Here is a 22,166-nt window from a genome sequence, read left to right on the forward strand (position 1 = left end):
GTTCTGGGGTCCTTTGTTTGGATCCCCATCCGCTCCATACACTCCAGGACCCAGAAGGAACAACATCGAGAGCCGGCTCCTCCTCGGACCTATATCCGAGGAGGAAATCATCGCCGAGAGAGTGGCAGCGGGGAAGGCTCCTGGACCAGACGGCATCACCCCGGCGCGCTGGAATGCAGTTCCCTCGTCGGTGAAGAGCTACATCTTCAACCTGGTCCTCCTGCATGGTGACTCACCCCCTGAGTGGAAGGAATCCCGGACGGTGTTTGTGCCAAAGGGGGCGGTGAACACAAGGGCAGACTACAGGCCCCTGAGTGTGGGATCCGTCCCCCTGCGGCACTTACATAAGATCTTGGCTTCCCGAATTATGGACCTGCCGGTATTCGATGACCGGCAGCGAGCGTTCCTGCGGCGGGATGGGTGCTGCGAAAACATTATAACTTTGCAGGCCCTGCTGCAGGACGCGAGGGCCCGACGGAGGGAGTTTCATCTAGTCTCCCTCGACCTCCGGAAGGCGTTCGACTCCGTCAGCCAACATGCCATTTTGGGAGTGCTGGCGGAGAAGGGCTTTCCAGCCCACTTCCGGAGCTACGTCGGGCCGTTCTACGCTGGAGCGACCACCAGACTCCAGCATCGGGGAGCCAGCAGTGCGCCAGTTCCGGTTCGGCGCGGGATTCGACAGGGGGATCCGATGTCACCACTACTCTTCAACTTGGTCCTCGACGGTGTGCTGAAGGAGCTGCTAGACGAGGTGGGCTACATACTGGAGGGGACGACGATTGGAGCTGTGGCCTACGCCGATGACCTCGTCCTGGCATCCCAATCCATCATCGGGATGCAAAAGCAGCTGGATCGAGTTGAGGAGTCACTGGGGCAACGTGGATTGGAGGTAAATCCCGGGAAATGCCTGAGCCACTCCCTTGTTCCGGCGGGAAAGGTGAAGAAGATCAAGGTCCTGCCGGAACCATCGTTCTACCTCCGGGGCGTTCCAGTCAAGGCGCATGGAGTGATCCCGCCCTGGAAGTTCTTGGGAGTGGAATTTGAAGCAGAGGGATTCCCGGGAAAACCTCTCCTGGCACAACTACTGGAGAGGGTCCGGCGGGCGCCGCTGAAACCACATTAGCGGCTGTGGGTGCTGCGTCATCACATCATTCCGAAGATGCAGCACCCCTTGACCTTCGGCAGGCTGACGTGCGGGCGGTTGAAGGAGATGGACGTCTGCGTCAGGGCCGCTCTGCGCTCCTGGCTTTGCCTGCCGAAGGATGTGCCCGTTGGATACTTCCATGCCCCGGTGAAAGAAGGACTAGGAGTTCCTGCGTTCCGGTATTCCATCCCGGTCCAACGGTGGAGGAGACTACATCGGCTCCACCAGTCGGAGGATCCAGCAACCCGAGCTGTGGTATCAACCAGTCACTTCCAGAGACTGGTTGATTGGGCCAGGAGGTCGACGGCAGACCTCGGAGCGGCTGAGACATCTGCACGGGATGCCCAGAACTTTTGGGCGTCCACGCTGCACCGGTCGGTGGATGGGAGCGAACTGCGAGACTGCGCCAAGGAGAGGGCGTCCTCGGCGTGGGTCGACGTTACTGCAGCTGCCATCCCCGGCCGAGACTACATCTAGTATCAGCACGTGCGGATCAACGCCCTGCCCAGCCGCATCAGGACATCGAGGGGTCGGCGGCCCAACATGGAGACGGGGTGCCGAGCTGGGTGCCCTGTCACCGAGACCACGGCCCACATTATCCAGGGTTGCTGGAGGACGCATGGGGGACGGGTCAAACGACACGATGCTGTGGTGTCGATCATCGACTCGTCCCTCAGGCAGAAGGGATGGACAACGGAACGGGAACCGAGGATAGCTACCGACGAGGGACTGCGGAAACCAGACCTCTACGCCAGGCGCGGAGACCGCTCCATCTTGGTCGACGCGCAGATCGTCTCCGGAGCGGGTGACCTGAAGGAAGTTCATCGGCGGAAGTTGCAGAAGTACGCGAGCAACGTGGGAGTCCGCCGGTGGATGGAAACTCGTCACCCAGACGCGGCTCCGGAGTTCACCACAGCGACGATCAGCTGGCGCGGAGTCTGGTGCAGTGAAAGTGCTCAAGATCTGCGGGGTATGGGGCTTAACCGGGGGGCCCTGGTCAATGTGACGACCAGGGTGCTGCAAGGGACACATACTAACTGGACTCAGCGGAACAAAATGACATGTAAGGGGAGGGGGGGAGTGCTGCTAAGGGAAGGGGTGACTTGAACTGGGTGTTGCTTATTTTTGGAGTTTTGTTTAACCTTTTACAATGTATTGTTTCTTAAAAGGAAATAAAATGATTTAAATAGCCAAATGCCTCGTCATCCAATTAGCGACGCGCATGAATGGATTAACGAGATTCCCACTGTCCCTATCCTCGAGAGACATCTAACCATTAGAGAACAATACCATGAGGATGCATCAAACCAAACCGAACCACCTTTCATCGTAGAAGATTTTTACGATGCAATAAGTAAAATCGGCCACAATAAAGCATTAGGACCAGACAACATCAATAGCATTGTTATAAAGAAACTAGCTCAAATCTTGGAAAAAAAACCTTCATAGTTTATTCAATGATTGTCTACATTTTGGATACTTCCCTAACATCTGGAAGAAAGGGAAAATGGTGGCTATACTGAAATCTAAAAATAAGTGTTACAGACATGAAATCGTTTGGACCAATAACTTTATAGTCCGAAATCGGGAAAACATTAGAAAGAATTATTAAAAAGGGGCTGGAAGACCAAGAAGGTAACAATACCCTCTATCACCCAAGACAATACGGATTTAGAAAAGGTTTCAGTGCGGAATCGGCAGTCCTATATGTTAAAAATTAAATCCTCACAAGCGAAACAAAGTACACTACAGTAATTTATATAGACATTAAAAGTGCATTTGACAGTGTATGGTAGCCGGCAGTCATTAAAGAACTAAATATACAGAACTGTACTAAAAATCTACTTCAGCTTATTAGGAGTTACTTCGATAACAGAGTAATCACGTATGAAACAACGAACACCAAAGCATCTAAAACTGCCACAAAGGGTTGTCCCCAGGGGTCCGTTCGCGGCCCCTTAATGTGGAACTTAGTATTAAACAGCTTACTCAGGACTGAACAACCGGAGGGAGTGGAATTGATAGCATACGCCGATGATGTTGCAGTTATTATTAAAGGAAACACCAGAGCCGCAATCGAAGAAAAATCTAGCATCGTTATGGGAAGTATTGAGGACTGGGCTGGAAACAACAAACTGACACTCTCTACTGACAAAAGTGGATACGTGGTATATGGACATGCTATAAACAGAATCCCCACTATCAAAATATATGGTAAGCAATTAAAAAGAACTAACGGTTTTAAATACCTTGTCATAGTGCTAGATGAAAAGCTAAACTTCATAAGCCACGTAAACCACACTGTAGACAAAGTAAAGCACGTATTCCACGCTATAAGAAGATACTGCCGCACCATGTACGGCCAAAGGTGCATTAAGGACATATATAAAGGCGTAGCCATACCTATTATAACCTACGGCTGCATGGTATGGGGCGGAAATATTAATCATTCATGGATTTCCCGTAAACTAAACGAGGCTCAGAGAACATGCCTAGTACCAATTACACACTGTTATAACACAGTAAGCACTGAAGCCCTAAGGGTAATAGCAAATGAACCTCCAATCCAGTTCATAATACAAGAGTTTATAGCTAGGAAAAGTGCTCTTACACAAAGGGAGATCGTATTCTGTGGAGAAAACATGGACCTATCAGAAATTAACGGCATTGGTCAACTAAAAAAGGAATTACGAAAAATAACAGAGAGAGTGGAATAACACATGGCAACAAACAGAAAAAGGTAGACACACACAACATTTTCCCAACCATCAACGACAGAAAGAAATTTCAATTCCATTTTAACTCTGAAAGTTGCCAACTACTTTCCGGACATGGAAATTGTAACGCCTACTTAAAAAAACATTGGTAAACATGGATCTGACTTGTGTTCAGAATGTGGAAAAACGGACAGCTCCTCACATAGAATAAATGACTGCATACGGTTTGAAGCTCTACGCATAAGAACTATAAACGAAATGACTGAAGAAGATGCGACGGAAAGAAATATAATCCTGCATCTCATTAAACACAATAGAAATAAAGACCTAACATACATAACACAATAGAAAAGACTACGGAAACAAAACACAAGATAGAATTAATTGATAAAAAAGGGTAAAAATGACATATTGTATTAATTAATAAATTTTAAATAGCTAGAATAAACTGTAACTGTAAGACATGATCTGAAGAAGAAGAGGATAACAGCGGGCCGAAATGTGGCAAGCTCCGCTGCTGTAAACATTGAAAATTGTAACTGATGTAAAACATTTTAAATAGAATAAAGAGGGATAAGCTAAGGCAGGAGCCCTCACAATGAGAAAGTCCTCCATTTTATTATGGAGGAATTGAGAGAGAATGGGAAGGCACTAGCTTGAAATGTAGGACACATGTTCGCCGGGGGAATCTCTGGCGTCATGTGTCTCTGGCGTCATGTGTCTCTGCCAGCCTTCCTATTCTTTCTTTTTTTGTCCCTATATACTGCCCCCATGGGCAGGCGGTTTGGTTAGTTGCGGGAGTTCGGAGCCCCGCACCAGCCGCCCTTGCTAGGTCCTGCGCCGCTTAACGCAGGGAAAAACCCTAGGTTTCTGACCCGTTTAACTCAGAAGGATCTTTTACTTTGGCTTCCCCTCTGGATGGAAGCGCGGGTAAACGGCGGGAGGAACTATGACTCACTGAAGGGGAAGAAAGAGCGTGTCTCAAGCCACTCGTTTTGCTCTTCACCGCTCTCTCAAAGTCGACCTCATGCCTCCTCGTGGCGTGAGTTGGGTACCGTTATCGGTAACAAAAGATGGCAACGGCGGGCCGTTGATTCATGAGCAACAGCTTGGCCCAGTTGGAAACTTTCCGTGCCATTAGCCGGTTAAACCTCCATTAGGTTTCAGGCTTTGTTCCTTTGCCCAGGAGGGGTTTTTCAAACCTGACGAGGGTTAGGAAGGCGACTTTCATCTTCCCGGCACTCACGGCTTTGGAAACGGACCTAGAATGAGCATAGACAATGACGTATTTTCTCACCCCCCCCCCCCCCCAATATGGAAACTATGGAGAGTACAACTAAATCGTCCTTGAAGGGCCTCGGACTCCGGAAAAGCTGCGCCACTAATCCCGGTTTCAAAATACGTGCGCACGAATCAGCACTCAAGGCCCACACCACACCGGCGATGCGGATCGTGCGGACAATGCTTCCTAAAGGTTCACCTCCTTCAATGCCACAGGGGAAAATGTAAGGGGCCTACGGTGGCCGCAAAGAGGCTCCCCAGTATCTGCTCTGACCGCCAGTTTACTTCATCCACATCTGCCGGCCTGGGGATGCACAGGAGGCGAATGCACGTCGCAGTTGCGAGCACACACCGAGGAAGAAGAGCTCCAAGGTATGAAATGTATCATTGTAGGCCCACTATTGGCCTCATCCATAGAGCATTTGTATGAATTGATGCACAATAATGTTGTACAAAATGAAATACCTACTTCGTTTGTCAATCTTTAGAAATGGATTGGCTTATCCCTTGCCTCAGACCTAGTGTATAGATGAAAAGAGATTATTTTAACCCTACAGCTACGGATATTGCAATTAGGTTTAATGTAATCTACTTCCATTATCGTTTGACCTAACACCCTAGTTTCACTCTCACCCTAGTTTCAATCTCTCCCTAGTTTCACTTTAATTATGAAAGGGATTGTTGGAAGAAGTCACTTCACCATGGAATCATAGGAAAGAATATTCTTCAATAAAAACAATGCACTATGGCATTATTACATATTTTACAACAAATGATAGAATTTTGCCTCTAAACCTAATTTTAACGGCTTCAAAATGTTTGTCATAAGTACTGGCATGTTTTATATTGTAAGGATTGACACAAGGGCATCTATTAATATATCTGTTCACATTTAATCCTTTATGTACTTGTCGAAGGGCTCCAGATACAAAATTGAAGATAGCAGCGCTGCTGCCATGAATGAGACAAAAAAGGCTGTATGGGCAAACGCCCTGCTGATGAGAACTTTTGGGGATGAGAAAGCAAAGAATTTATCTTTGTATCCACGTATTGTTGGGAAAAAGAAAATGCCGAAGACATTTATCTTATTTGCCAAAGGTAGGTGCTGCAGAGGAAGACAAGCTGACCTGTGTAAACATGTCATGTTTAGTTCTCAACTGGTGTTTTAACTTTTCAGATGAATTCAGGAAATTCCTGCTACGAAATGGCAGGGATATTAAATCTGAGGAGACCATGAAAGAATTAAGTTTTCTCCCGGAATACTTAGCAGCTAGATCATATGACTTGAGTGGAACTCGCTCAGTAAAACATCGTGAGCGGAAGATGAGGTGTTTCATAGCGGCATTTATTACCTGTGTTTGAGACAAGATGCCAAGATAGATGTTATTATTACTATTCGCTTGCGTTGTTATAAGATTAATTGATAGCCATATGGGGAGATTGGTAAACAAACCAGTAGGGAGTAAAGTGAAAATTTTATTTTCTCCAAAGAGAAAGGGAAGCCGTTATTTTGGGTCCACTTTTGAAGTTTATTTATGTTGAGCTGCGCCATACGCGATGCATTACGACCCTGGATGACCTGTAGAAAATCGCGAGATCTACAAACAGTGACCCTATAACTGGCTCCTGGATGCAGTGAGCTACGTCGTTGATGGCAATAGCGAACAGCGTCACGCTCAATACGGAGCTTTGGGGAACTCCGTAGTCAAGAGGGTAAAAAATTGATAAGGCTTCAAAGAACTTCAAAGGGCATATTAGGACCATTACCGACGACATGCAATGGTTTAGGGTGAGAATAAATGGTCAACGCATCAAACAATTTCATTTATTGTTTAATTAATATACATTTCTACATAGTGACTTATTTCAATGTGTGTTTTCAAATTTGATTTTTGTGATGGGTTTAACAAGTTGATCACACTTACTGCATTTGATTGATTCAATTTTATGTTCTGGGTTGAGGACTTCATGTTGTATTAATTTGATGGTTTATTTTTATTGACTGTTAAATTTAATGTTTTGATCTATGAAATTGTTTGATGACTTGCGTCGCTATTTAGTTTTGGGTTAGTTATCAAGTTGTTTTGTTGTTTTCTTTGATGAATTTGTTTTAATGTTTTTGGGATGTTAAATGTGTTGCCTTGGAGACAGTACAATTTTGGTAGGAAGGGGAGTAATGTTGTGAAATCAAAGGGTTATATTCCCGAGTTTGGATGGAGAGGGCTCGGCGGGCCCAGATGGGCTATGCTCGAAATTTTAGTCGTGCACGACTTCATTGTCGTGTGCGAGTCACGTGGTACGGAGCCGAGCGCTCTGGCCATTTGGTATGCTCGAAATTTTAGCCGTGCACGACTTCATTGTCGTGTGCGAGTCACGTGGTACGGAGCCGAGCGCTCTGGCCATTTGGTATGCTCGAGCTCCTTGGAGACGTATGCGACTGTCTCGTGCACGACTCCAGCCGAGCGGGGACAGTCGAGCGGTCGAAACCCCTCGAGTTACCCTTCGTGTTTGAACAGAGTGGTTCGTACTTCGAATATTGCATAGGTAAAATTCTATATATCGCATCATTTTGATTTTAGATGATTGAAATGTCGTTAAACTGCACTATTATTGACTTATTTTTAATTTTTAAGGTTTAAATATGAAATTAATGTTTTTTTCTTCTTGTAATTGAATAATGATTAAAGGCACAGCGGTGAAATAAAAACTACGTAAAAAGACTAATGAATGTCCAAAAAATTTAGCGAATGGTCACAGGTAGTACCAATGAATTTCCAAGGCATAAATCCAATGAAAATCATTACTAGGTCATAAACCAATCCTTTTAATTCAGAACTTTAAACAACTTCGAATATTATTCAGCAAATATATATTTCTATCCTCAAAATTTCCATTAGAGATAATTTTAAAATTTTGTGTAATATAAAACATGACATTATTATATTATGATAAGTATTGATAAGTACACAAGTTTTCTGCGCTACATCTGGATGTTATCAATCATTCATTTTTTTAGTTTTTTGGCGATTATTTTTTGCTGAATGATTTTACGTGAATGTAATTATCCAATAAATGTTCATACAAAGTAATAGTGCCTGGAATCGAAAACGTTATAACACCACTGGTATATACGTCCGGAATGAAACATTCCTACTAATCCAATTATCGAGGCATGTGTCACTTTGTAGATCTTTAATTCAATTAATTATTATTTAATTAAATTATTCAATTACTAACTATTCCAAGGGATTTTAACGCCTAAGGTTTTTACGGCGCTTTGCTTTTATGCTTGAAAAGAATTTTATTTTTCAAAAGAATTCAATTGGCATCACAGAGATCCTCTCAGTCATTGACGCCGGTAACGGTGCTCACGAATTTCGTTTTCAAGCAATGCTGAATTTACTTCACCATACTAACCAAACACTTTACGGTACTTAAAAATAGGTTTATTAATTATAAGGCCACTCAGTACGTAACGTGTATTCCAACGGAAGAAAGGAATGATTAAGGAATGATTGCAATTAACAAGGAAATATTTAATGATTTATTCATCATAAAACTACATAAATTTAATTTCAACACTTGTAGACCTTCATTCCTTCAGCGGCATATCACAAATTTACACCGATCCAGTATATTTAGTCCGAGTCATATCAAAGCTAAGTTGTTTGAAGTATCATGCAAAGGGTAACAAAATGCAAACATTAACACTTCCATGAACATCGCACAAGAAATTGATATTAGAACCCGTAAAGTATGTCACACGAGTTCACAATCACAACACTAGCGATGATTCCTTCTATGACATCCACGTAATCTATGCTTTTGTCAACGAATGTATTTTAAATGGCCAAAAATGTGATTTTAAGCAACAAAAAGGTTTCCTAATTAAATAATTACCCTTTTGGAAGTCGTGGACTTACGGCGAACAATGAGGCAAATGATGTAAACAAGCCGTGGCTGAAGATGAACGTAAATTGTTACAATACAAATAAAAATAATTTTGTCACTACTAATCACGAGAGTATAATCATTACAGGCGTAGGTAAACAAGTACGTAGCACATAAAATCCTTTTCAAGACAGTTATGCTCTAAAACCGATATAATGAGCACCAAAAGTTAGCGATAATCTTCCATCGACGACTGTTGAACCCTTGAATATAATAGCTTATTTACTTATGCTATAAAAAATCCGATAGAAAAACAGAAAAATCTCCAAACACGAACCATATCGCACCAGCTGGATGTAAGAAATTGAGTCCGCAGTGTAATTAAACATCGTAAATATCTTACACAACTTTGATCAACTCTTTTTAACTTCTTCCCGGGCTGCCGAGTATTCTATGGCGTTTTCGGAGTCTCATTTGTCACACAAATTTGCGGTTGCTATTTGAAATAGCTGTTGTTTACTTCTCGAGCGCTCGTTTCTGCGACGTTGCCACATACCCTTCGTGTCACTCGAGCGACCTATGTCGCGCACGGCCGACTTCGTCTCAAGCATACCGATCTCCGCTCGACTCGGGATACCACTCGACATCACCACTCGCTTCGTTGCCGAGCGCTCGGATAAGTCGAGCGGTTTCGAGCATAGCCCCCCAGGATTTGCTGATGGTGGCTGGTTGTCTGGGGGTTGTTGATTTGGTTGGGGGGATTGTTGTGGCGAACGCCATTGCGGAGCGTGTAGAGTGGGCTGGGAATTGATTGTGAGATTGAGGAGCGGCGTAAGTGGAGTTTGAGAAATAAAACTGACTTAAAAACCCTTCGCAAGAGTGCATCTCTAGACTGATGAATTGGCAAGGACTTCAAGTTGTACCCGCTTCGTGAAACTCGTTCGTTCCACGTCGCGTGCGCACGACAATACTGTGATAATAGCAAAAAAGACAACCAAATATATGAAATGATATCCAACATACTCATTTTAACAATATTTCATCTCAACAGTATTTCATTACTTTGCATCAATGGGGAGCAACATTTCTACTGTCGACATGCAGGAATTTGTCGAGGAGAAACTCTTTCATGGAATTTTGACTGGTTCATTGGTCCAGCATAAAGGTGAATACCCATTTCCTTATGTCTATAGCTAGATTTCCCGTGAAACTCGTTAAACTATCCGAACAAATGTTAATCGTCCCTGCGAAAAAAATCGTTGGCACTCTGTCGAACATTTTTTCAGTTCCGCGTAACTTTTGAGTCAGGTTATGTTGACGACGTGGCCATTGCTCATAAAGAAATTAGCGAAATGTTGAAAGAGGTTCCCTCTGATGCTTAGGGCCCCGTCGAGTAGTTGTTAATAAGGTATGCGGTAATATTTCATAATGAGGGAGAACCCCTAGGACAAACTGACCTTATTACCCATAAAATCCGTGCTCATTGTGCCACTTCTACTACCGAGCCTCCTTATCGCGTTCCACACACACAACGCCATGTTTTCAAAAACATATTAAGGATATGCTTGATCCGGGGATAATTGAAGAATCCACTTCACCGTGGTCATCCCCGGTTGTGTTAGTCTAAAAAGGGCAATGATGGAGAAAATAAGCTTCGGGTTTGCATGGATTTTCGGGCTTTTAACAAAGTAAAGATTAGAGATTACTATCCACTCCCTAATATTCAAAAAACGTAAGAGGAATTAGGAGGCTCAAAATACTTTTCAACTTTAGATATTGTACAAGGGTTTTGGCAAATCGTAATGGACCCTCAGAGTAGAGAATTAACCGGTTTTTCTACACCGGATGGGCTCTACGAGTATTTACGACTTCCAATGGACCTTCAATCTTCCAGAGGCTAATGGATGCAACACTTCTGGGATTGAAAGGTCTATAGTGTCAAGTATATTTAGATGATATCTGTGTTCATAGTCACGACGTGCACAGCCGTATTCAGAATTTAGAAGAAGTTTTCCAAAGATTGAAAAGTGCCGGATTAAAATAAAACCTCGAAAATGCCATTTTTCCGCACCTAAATAGAGTATTTTGGGGCATATTATTTCAGCCGATGGAATTAAACCAGATCGAAAGAAAGAAAAGGTCGGCATGCAGGAATTTGTCGAGAAGAAACTCTTTCATTGAATTTTGACTGGTTCATTTCTCCAGCATAAAGGTGAAAACCCATTTCATGTGTATGGCTAGTTGCTCGGTCATTGACATTAATGCAGATGTTCTGATATGTCTCTCATACCCATGGTATTCTGTATTTACAGCGAATTTGACAGGTGCTGCCGCTCTCATACTGCAGTGAAGAATACATAAACGCAAGGGAAAACAGGAATATATAGTTATGCAAAAATAGGTCCAATTAGACAATAATGTCACAGAGCCTCTCATGCCTCGGGTCAGAGGTTATCCCTTCGGGGTCATCCCTCGAGGAGTCATGCGGGGTTAATGAGGACGGAAGTGATGAAGAGGTAAGTGACGGGACGTCCTCTATAGCATTTGCATATGTTTTTGCAACAGTTTCTTTCCAGTTAACTTTATTACTTTTAAATTGTTAGTTTCGGGGTGGCAGGCGTAGTTTTTTTGCTTTTCGTCTGAAAATGTTCGTTCGTATTTAAATATATGTTCTTCTGATCGTAGCGTTCCGCATATGAGATGAAATAAAAATGGGACGATGCTTTCTGCAGATCTAAAGGGCAGAGGCTCACCTAAGTCGTACCCTATCTGTGGCAAGCGTTTTGGAACACAAATGGCCCGTGTATATAGCGGGTTCACCCCGACGTCTTCAGAAAGCATGGAAAAGAAACGATAGGGAGATGTTGCGAGGCCGTGACCGGCATGTGTAGCAAGGGGGTCCATCTCTAACAGGAGCATTTTGAAATGCTTGGGATCCACGTGGAAGGACTCCCCTGAGTGTTGACGCAATGTGATTTCTGCCCAGTACTCTGAATGTTAAAAAGAAGTAATTCCAGCAAGCGCGGATAAACGGCGGGAGTTACTATGACTCTCTCAATTCTTAAGGGGATGAAGAACGCTGTAGATCGCTTTGCTCTGGTGGAACCTCGACGTCCCAGATAGGGAGCCAGGTTGATCGCTTTGGGAATCGGTGAGCCGTGCACGTTCTCGTGTCACTTTGCTCATCGTGAACCTCTGTCCGTCGCCTGGTAATGGCGGGGCTAAACCAGGGCCCTGATTTTGCAGCGGGATTCTGACCCAAATGGCCATACTGGAACCTCCTCGCGGTGAGTGTCGGGTAGGGCGCAATTCCTAGCACATACCAGATTAGGCATAGACCCCTCGGCTTGCCAGGCCGGGGTGTCTTATTGCTGGGCCCAAAGGAAAAGAAGGATGTCGGCGTCAGCGTCCCGGTCTCGGATGACGGGGCTGCTCCCCCGGGGAGTACCAGGGGGCGTCCAGCGATGATTCTGCCTGAAGTACCCATGAAGCTCCTGCTCCAACCCATGAAGCATATCCATGCCACCACTGTGACAGATCATTCGACTCCAAGATCGGGCTAGGTGTCCACGTGAGTCGCGCACATCATGCGATCTCGAACGCAAAGATTTCGGTCGCTCGGACTCGTCCTCGGTGGGAGGGGGAGAAATTACGAATGCTGGCTGAAGCTGAGCTGAGGGCGATTAATGACGGAGTTAAGTTTTTGAACAAACATCTGAAAGAGCTGTTCCCAGAGTGGACGCTCGATCGGATCAAGAGCAAACGGAAGTGCCAAGAATACCGGGCGCTGCTCGACTCACTCAAAAACGAGACTCCTGAGATCGGCCCTCATATTTCTCCTCCTATGACCGCCAATCAAGAGCCATTGCCCTATTCAGCCAAGGGCACGGACCTGTTGGAGGACTGGCTTCGTGATGTAATTTCGAAGCTGTCCGATGAAAAAGAGCACAATGCCGCTAAGTTGGCGACCATCTGCCAACTCGCTCTTAAGGGAAAACGGGTAAATGAGGAGATCCTGGCGTGGGTCAACGCCTGTTTTCCTAGGGCTGATAGAGGCGAGTCTAAGCGATTAAAGCCTACGAATTCTCCACCGATTGGTAATGGAAAGGTACGCAAGCGTAGTGAGTATGCACGGATCCAGAACTTGTGGTTAAAAAAAAAGGAATAGGCCGCGCGAGAAATCCTTGATGGGAGGCACTGGATACCGGATGCCCTCGGTTCTCGAGGTGTTCAGGTACTGGGCTGAAGTCATGGAGGAAGCGCCCGAAACGATGTCCCGAGTCTGTCACGAACCGCAGGCGGCCGAGGGGGCCCCCCTCGAGCTAGCACTTCAGCCCGTTACACCAGGTGACGTGCAAGACAATGAACTGAGGCCCAAGTCAGCACCGGGACCCGACGGCATAACGGTGAGACAATGGAGGGCAGTTTCACCACTCCTACGCGAGGCCCTCTTTAACGTCTTCTTGTTTACCACTGAGATCCCTAACGATCTCAAACAAAGTCGTACCGTGCTCCTCCCGAAGTTGAAGGCCCCACGGACGCCAGCAGATTATCGACCGCTTGCATTAGCATCGGTAATTCTGCGCCAGGCACAGAAAGTCCTGACCGCATTCCTCTCCCCTAACATCCAAGGAGACATATACCAGAGGGGATTTATGGCCCGCGCTATAAAATGCGGCAGTGGTACACAGAGTCCTGGCTGATGCCAGAATACGTCGTCGCCCAATATATATCGCCATTCTGGGCGCGTCGAAGGCATTCCGCACGGTGGTGCACCAGGCGATAATATCGGCGGCGCGGCCGTGTGCCGGGGACTCGGGTATCCCACCTGAATACATCCGAGGGCTTTATTCTGGAGGGGAGCCGCCCGCCTATTTCTGCACTTGCCCCATGACGTGACGGTGGGCTTTTTCCATTCTGCCATTCGGGACGGTGGCCTGGGTATTCTGAATCTCGAAACTATGGTACCTATCTGGAAAGTGAAACGCCTTGGCCGTCCCGCGCAGATTCTTTATGAGGTTGCTCAGGCTGCCTTTGAGTCGCCATCTATACAGAGGCAGCTCGCATGGGCACGCCAAATCCTTAACCACCGAAGGATCGAGACCCATCGGGGAGAGGCGGCGAGAAAGCACTTCGCTGGAATTCGGCATACATCCGCAGAAGGAGAAGACCTTCGGGAGTATCACCGAAATCAAAACTCCTCAAAATGGGTGACGCGCGCCGGTGGTATTCCCGGTCGTGACTATTGTCACTTCCAGCAGATCCGCAGCAATGCTCTGCCGACGTTGAAACGCACCACGAGGGGACGACGGAAGGAAGGTGACGTGTTAAACTGCCTGGCTGGGTGCAAAATCCAGGAGTCCGCCGGCCACGTAGTGCAGGGATGCTTCCGCACCCACGGCCTACGTATCCATCGGCATAACGCCGTCTGCGGCTTTCTTGCGAGCAGCTTGAAGGATAAGGGCCATATGGTGGAGAGAGAAAATGTTTACACAAGTGACGACGGCATCCGTAAACCGGACCTAATAGCCAAGAAGGAGGGTCTTTTTAGAGTGATAGAATTGCAGGTTGTGTCGGCTAGAGAGCCCTTGGATGCACAGCATTCCAGGAAGCTCGGTTCCTACGCGAGCAATGGTCTGGGGAATCGGCGGATGGTCTGAGGCGACTCGGATTGTCCAAAGGGACCTTGGATCAGATCACGATACGCTGTCTCCGTGGAAGTTGGATGTGTTTTTGGGCATGGGGTCGTATGACGGCTCGAACGCGCGAGCCCGAAGTAAGGGAAGGGATTGGGCGAGCTGACTGGCATTGGCTGTAAATGATCTTCTGTCTGCGGCAGTCCACCTCCGCAAAATCTGCTCAGGTTCGTTGTGCTTGTAACGCCAACCCATCAAGACCTAAAGCAAAACTGAATAGCCAAATGCCTCGTCATCCAACGTGCGGGTGAACCTACCACCAAGAGAAGAACTGACGGGACCCACACAGAGCCTGGAAGAGACGTGCACCCTACTCCTGGAGACACGTCTTCCTAGCGACCTGGAAACCAACGAAACGCATGAACATCTAATCATCATCAATCGCGCAAATATGGAAGTAAATACTGGAAATGACCCTGAGTTCGAGCTACACGAATTAGATGACGCAATCAAGCACCTTAAAAACAACAAGGCACCCGGAAACGATGGAATAAAGGCAGAAACCATTAAAAGAGCGTACCCGAGGATACGAACTCTATTATTAGGATGTTTTAACAAACTTCTAAGCGAGACGGAGTTTCAAAACATCTGGAAAGTAGGCATTTTGAAGATTTTTCCGAAGCCAGGGAAGGACCCCGGAATGCCAAACTCGTACAGGCCCATCACTCTGCTGCCTGTACTAGGGAAAGTGTATGAAAGACAAATTTAAAAAAGACTCAAGAAGCACTTGGGAATCAAAGAATATAGAGTCCAAGGCAATTTTGATTCATAGAAGGTAGGGGAACCAAAGATGCACTGCAACTGCTCATCAGAGAAGTGAAGGAAGAGACCAAAAAAACGTAATCGGAGTATTTTTAGACATGGCCGGGGCCTTCGACAACGCGTGGTGGCCCGGTACACTGGACTGCCTTCAAACACAGAATGCCTCAAAAATATCTTCAAGGTCATAATAAACTACTTCGCAAACCGTGAGGTATTCTTCGAATTAGAAGGTGCAACCAAGAAGAAACAACTAAGCAAGGGATGCCCTCAAGGATCGGTGTAAGGACCTCTATTATCTTGTATAACGACTTCCTTGAATTGCAGCTCCCGGAAGAACAATCCTCATAGCTTATGCGGACGATGGCCTTTTACTGGTTAAGAGCGACACCAGATCAAACATCGAAAAGAAGGCAAACGCTGCGATTACAACAACGACAAAATGGGGTGAGCGTAACAAACTAACCTCCTCTCGAGAGAAAACCGTCTTTACACTACTCAAAGGAAGCCTTCAACGCAAACCAATAATAAAAATGAACAACGTTTCCATTAAATATGAAACGTCGGTCAAATACTTAGGAGTAATGGTAAGCGAAAAACTAGACTTTTCAGAACATATGACATAAGTAATCCAAAACGTTAAAACACAATTCCTGCCCCTCATGAAACTGGCGAAGAAGAGCCACGGCTATTCCACAGGTTCATTAAAGCTCTACGTAAGCGTCGCTCATCCGATAATAACATACGGCTGGGAAGGGTGGTACCCAGAAATTGTAGGCAAGAACAGAAACATCAAGATACTTAAAACAGCTCAACGAATCGCCCTGCTGGGAATTACACGCGCGTATAGAACAACATCAACCGACGCCCTATGCGTTAAACCCAGCTACCTTGCGCTACGAGAACTACTCTTATCAAGAGACGTCGAAGAATCAACAGTTGCGAAGAAACTTTGTCATCAGGAAACCCTCTGTAGGTGGCAGGAGAGATGGGACGCCAGTGAAAAAGGCAGAGAAACTTACAAATACTTTTACAATGTCAACGATAGATACACTTCCAAGCTAGACGAAATCAATCATAGCACAATTCAATTTTTTACTTGTCACGGTGATTTCAATGCTAAATTGTACAGCTTCAACCTGACTGAAACTCCAAACTGTGTCACTTGTAAAGTCACAGAGGATGCATGGCATGTAATTGCAATCTGTCCAATTTACATAGAACAGAGACGAGAGTTGAAATATGAAATTGGAAGTAATAATATGGAATTTACACCTAAGACCCTTGGAAATCCTAAAATAGTGAAAACTGCCAAAATTACAATGGCCAAAATTCTAACAATGAAAAGGCAAAATGAAAACTACGAATAATCAAATGACCTCTAAAGAACCTAACCAACAAGTCTAAACCTCAAGGTTTAAAACCTCAGACTAACAGCCAATAAAGAAAAATCGACTGCCTAATGATCCTTACCACTTCGGTAAGGTGAGGGGGACACTGGCCCCGCGAAGGGGATAATCATAACACGCAATTAACAGTCGATAAAGCCAAAATAAGGCTAAGAAAGGCGGCTTGACGAATATAAGTCACTGACTTGATTTCGGGAGAGGAGGAGGTGGGTTTGCGGGAGGCAACCCCTGAATCCAGTGTCCCTATCTACTACTAGTAGCGCGCGAGCCTCCGAAGCGAGTAGACGTGTATGGAGAGCGGTCCTCCGCTGCAGTGATTTGAAAAGTTTAAAAATTCGATTGTGTCGAAACGGTTGGGCTATTGAGTGAGTGGCATTTACAGTGTTTAGTTCTACATGCAAGAGGTCCCCTCCGCCAAAATATCTTCCCTCCAAGTGCAATAGTTTCCCGGGCACGTGGCAACGTTTTGGAAAACTGAAAAATTAATTGTGAGGAATATATTGGTGCTGAGACAGCGGGATTTACAGAGTTATTTTCCCCCCAAGAGGTGCTTCCTGCCCAAAAATCTTTCTCCTAAGTGCGTTAGTTCTGAGTGCGCGTGGTGGATCAAAAGATGGAAAATTAATTTTTACTGCCGGATCCGTACCCTTCTGTGACCCCATTTTTTCCCGCTTGTGTAAAACCGCATACCGCCCCGCAGTGTGAATTTGAAGCAATTTGGAGAAGTTTGATTTGATAACTGTGTTCTTGGTCACAACGTACACAGCCATATTCAGGATTTAGAAGAAGTCGAGAAGTGAAGCACCAAGAATACCAGGCGCTGCTCGACTCGCTCAAGAACGAGGCTCCTGAGACCGGCCCTCAAATTCCTCTTCCGATGACCGCCGATGAGGAGCCGCTTCCCAAATCAGCCAAGGGCATCGACCTGTTGGAGGAATGGCTTCCTGGTGCAATTCCGAATCATTCATGTGAAAAAGCGCACAATGCTGCTGAGTTGGCGACCATCTGCCAACTAGCCCTTGAGGGAAAACAGGTGAATGATGAGATCCTGGCGTGTGTCATTGGAAAGGATTCTTGGCATTGGAAAGGCATGCAGGCGTAGTGAGTATTCTCAGGTCCAGGCTCTGCGGTCAAAAAACCAGGGTAAAATCCTCGACGGGAGGCCCAGGATCCCGGATGCCCTTGGTTCTCGAGAGGTGTTTGGCTACTGGTCCGAAGTCATGGAGGAAGCGCCGGAAAAAATCTCCCGAGTCTGTAACGAACCGCAAGGGGCCGAGGGCCCCTCATCGAGCTAACAGTTCCACCCGTTACACCAGGTGACGTACAAGACAACGAACTGAGACCCAAGTCAGCAACGGGATCCGATGGCATAACGGTGAGACAATTGTGGACGACCTCAGCACTAATACGTGCAGCCCTCTTTAACGTCGTCTTGTTCACCACTGACGTCCCATACGATCTTAAACTCAGCCATACCGTGCTCCAACCGAAAACCCAGGCCCCACAGACGCCAGCAGATTACAGGCAGTTGGCAATAGCGTCCGTAATAATGCGACAGGTAGAGAAAGACCAGACCACTCGCCTAGCCGATAACATCTAAGGAGACCCACGCCAGAGGGAATTCATTCCCGTCGATGGACCGCTCTAAAATGCGGCAGTGGTACGTAGTGTCCTGCCTGATGCCTGAATACGTCGTCGCCAAGTCCAAATTGCCATTTTGGACGTGTCGAAGGCATTGCACACGGTTAATCAGCAGGCTATACTTGCGGAGGCGAGGCATTGTGCCGAAGCTTCGGGTATCTCACCTGAATACTTCCAAGGTTCTATTATAGCAATTGGTTAAAGGATGAGTCTCACGATGTGTGCGTGCGGAGGGGGGAAAGACAGGGGGATCCTAAGTCTCCTTCTCTTCAATCGGGTCATGGACCTTGCACTCCAGGCGATTTCCTCTGACGTGGGTTATCAACTCGGTGATATCAGGGTTAATGCCTTGGCATCCGCCAATGACGTGGTCCAGATTTCGGAAACCATAGCAGGGATGCATCAATATTTGTCTCGATTTGAGGAAGCGTGCAGTGAACAAGGCATAAATCGGAACAGCCTAAAGAGTCGATCATTTTCCCTGATTCCAGACGGTAAAGAGATGAGGCTGAAGATCGTAACTGACCTAGGCTTCTCCCTGCGAAGTGGCCAGAAAATTGAACCACTGGCTTCCAATGCTAACTGGAAATATCTAGGGACTACGTTGGGCGAGGCTCGTGTAGATTTGGAACCGGCGCTCTCGGAAATGATCAGTAGAGTGATAAAAGCCTCACTGAAGCCCAACAAGCGGCTTCATATTCACAGGTCCCACGTGATTCCTAGGCTGATCCAAGGATTAGTCCTGGGGAGGGTGACCGTAACCGAGCTGGTATCCATTGATAGGAAGCTGAGGGCGGCCGCTCGCCTAATTCTGCACCTTCCCCATGTCGTGACGATGGGCTTCTTCCATGCAGCCATATGGGACGGTGGCCTGGGTTTACTGAATCTGGAGACTATGGCACGTATCGGGAAGGTGAAACGCATTGGCCGTCACGCGCAGAGCCCCTATGAGGTTGCTCTGCCAGCTTTTGAGTATCCATCTATCCAGAGGCAGCTCGCATGGGCACGCTAAATCCTTGACCACTGGAGGATCGAGAGCCATCGGGGAGAGGCGGCGAGAAAGCACTTCGCTGGTATCCTGCATGAATCCGCAGACGGAGGGGATCTTCAGGAAAGTCCCCGAAGCATATTCTCCTCCAACTGGGTGACGCGCGCCGGTGGTACTCCCGTTCGGGACTATTGTCACTTACAGCATATTCGCAGCAACGATCTGCCGACGTTGAAACGCACGACAAGGGGACGAAGGAACGAGGGTGACGTAATGAACTGCCGGGCTGGATGTTCAATCTAGGCGTCGCCGGCCACGTAGTCCAGGGTTTCTTTCTCACCCACAGGCTAGGAATCCGTCGGTATGACACCATCTGCGCCATTCCACGAGCAGCCTGAAGAATAAGGTCCATACTGTCGAAGAAGATAAGGTTAATCCCACTGACGAAAGCAACCATAAACCGGACTTAGTAGCCAAGAAGGATTCTTGTTCGAGGTATCGTTGATCAGGTTGTGTCGGCTGCAGAGCCCTTGATTGCACAGCATTCCAAGAAGCTCCATTACTACGCGAGCAATAATTCTCTTAACTCGCGTATTGCGGAGAGATGGAAGGTGACCCGCTCTGCAATCAGCCACACGACTCGTACCGTTTCGTGAAGGGGAGTATGCTCTGGGGAATCCGCGGATAGTCTAAGGACACTCGGACTGTCCAAAGGGACTCTCGATCAAATCACAATACGCTGTTTATGGATGTGTTTTTGGGCATTGGGGCGTGTCACGACCGGATCGCGCGAGCCTTATGTAAGTGAAGGGATTGAGTGAGCTGTCTGGCATTGGTTATGGAAGCTTTTCTGTCCGCGGCAGTCCATTTCCGCAAAATCAGCTTAGGGTGGTTTTTGCTGTAACGCCAACCCGTCAAAACCAAGCAAAACAGAAAAATTGGTAAATTCACGTGACCTCGACGATTACTTTAAAAGACTCAAAGAAATCCGACTGTCTAATAATAACAAAGCAATGCGATTGCCCCAGTGGGCGTTGAGGAATCGTGATTTCTGCCCAGTGCCCTGAAAGTCAAAGTGAAGAATTTCAAGCAAGCGCGGGTAAAAGACGGGAGTAACTATGACTCTCTTAAGCAGCTCTAAAAATCCTGCGCTGTTTTCTTATTCCTCGTTTTTACCACCAGTTGGTGCTAGCAGGATGTACCGCAAAAACGTTGCGTGCATTATATAAGCAAGTACGCATGGCTGTAAGAAAATGGCTCTTTCTCCCGCATGATACACCCATGGGATTCCTTCACGCAAGTTGCAAAAGCGGAAGCCTAGGAATTCCTTCATTAAGTACAGCGATCCCGTCATTAATTCAGCGACCAATGAATGCAATGGATAAATCCTCCCTTCACGCTGCAAGAAGCGCACAGAACCAAGACCTGGTCCAAAAACGCCTCACTTGGGCCACGAAGATTCTCACCACCCTAGGATGTGGAGAGGGTGTGAGCAACACGGAAAAATTCTGGGCAGAGAAGCTGTACAATTCAAATGATGGAAACGAGCTACGTGAATGCAATAAAACGCCATTCAGCAGTAAATGGATCGATGGTGGGAGTTTTGGTATTCCGGGAAGAGATTTCGTTCAATACAATCATGTGGCAATCAACGCTCTGCCGAGCCGAGTAAGGACCTCAAGAGGAAGAAAAGTGGAACCTGAAGAATTGAACTGCCGTGCGGGATGCTACGACACGGAGACGTCGGCGCACATCGTACAAAACTGTTTCAGAACACACGGTGGCAGAATCTTGAGACACAATGCTGTCTGCAAGATTATTAACAACGAGCTCAGGCAAAAAGGGTGGAAAACAAAAGAAGAGCCTAGATACAAAATCAAAGAAGGTTTCCTTAAACCCGATTTGGTTGCCACTAAGGACGGGCAAACTCGAATAATCGACGCACAAGTAGTGAGCGGATCGACGGCACTCGACGGAGCACATGTGAGGAAGGTGCAGAAGTATGACCACCAAGAGCAAGTGTCAACTGTAGCAGCTGAAGAGAAGGTGAAGAAAGAAGACGTTGCTGTAATAACGTGCACCATCTCATGGAAAGAAATATGGAGTAAGAAGTCCTCTGAAGAGTTGCTGAGCCTAGGAGTCACCAAGGGCGTTCTTTCATTCATCACCACCATGGTCCTACAAGGAAGTCACACTAATTGGACAAGATGGAACCAGATGACTTCTTTTAAGAAGACTGGAGTTGGGTAGGGGCAGAAGAAGATGTCTGCATATATTGAGGAACTTGCACTCAAACATCTACATACGGCAGCAAGAAATTACGCCGTCCGGAAAGCGAACAACGGGAGTAAGAAGCTGATTCTACGAAAGGAGGGGTTTTAGTGAGTATAAACTGGCTGAACACCTTGCCATGATTCAGTCTCACATTGCCTAGGGTTCCCGTCCCTAGTGCGTCCGTAATGTGATTTCCCCTCCTTTAAAAAAATAATGATGAACGCTGTAGATCGCTTTGCTCTGGTGGAACCTAGTCGTCCCAGGTTGGGAGCCAGGTTGATCGCTTTGGGAATCGGTGAGCCGTGCACAATCTCGTGTCACTTTGCTCATCGTGAACCTCTGGCCGTCGCCTTGTAATGGCCATAC

Source organism: Ischnura elegans (assembly GCF_921293095.1).
Source record: "Ischnura elegans chromosome 13 unlocalized genomic scaffold, ioIscEleg1.1 SUPER_13_unloc_3, whole genome shotgun sequence".
Lineage (NCBI taxonomy): Eukaryota > Metazoa > Arthropoda > Insecta > Odonata > Coenagrionidae > Ischnura > Ischnura elegans.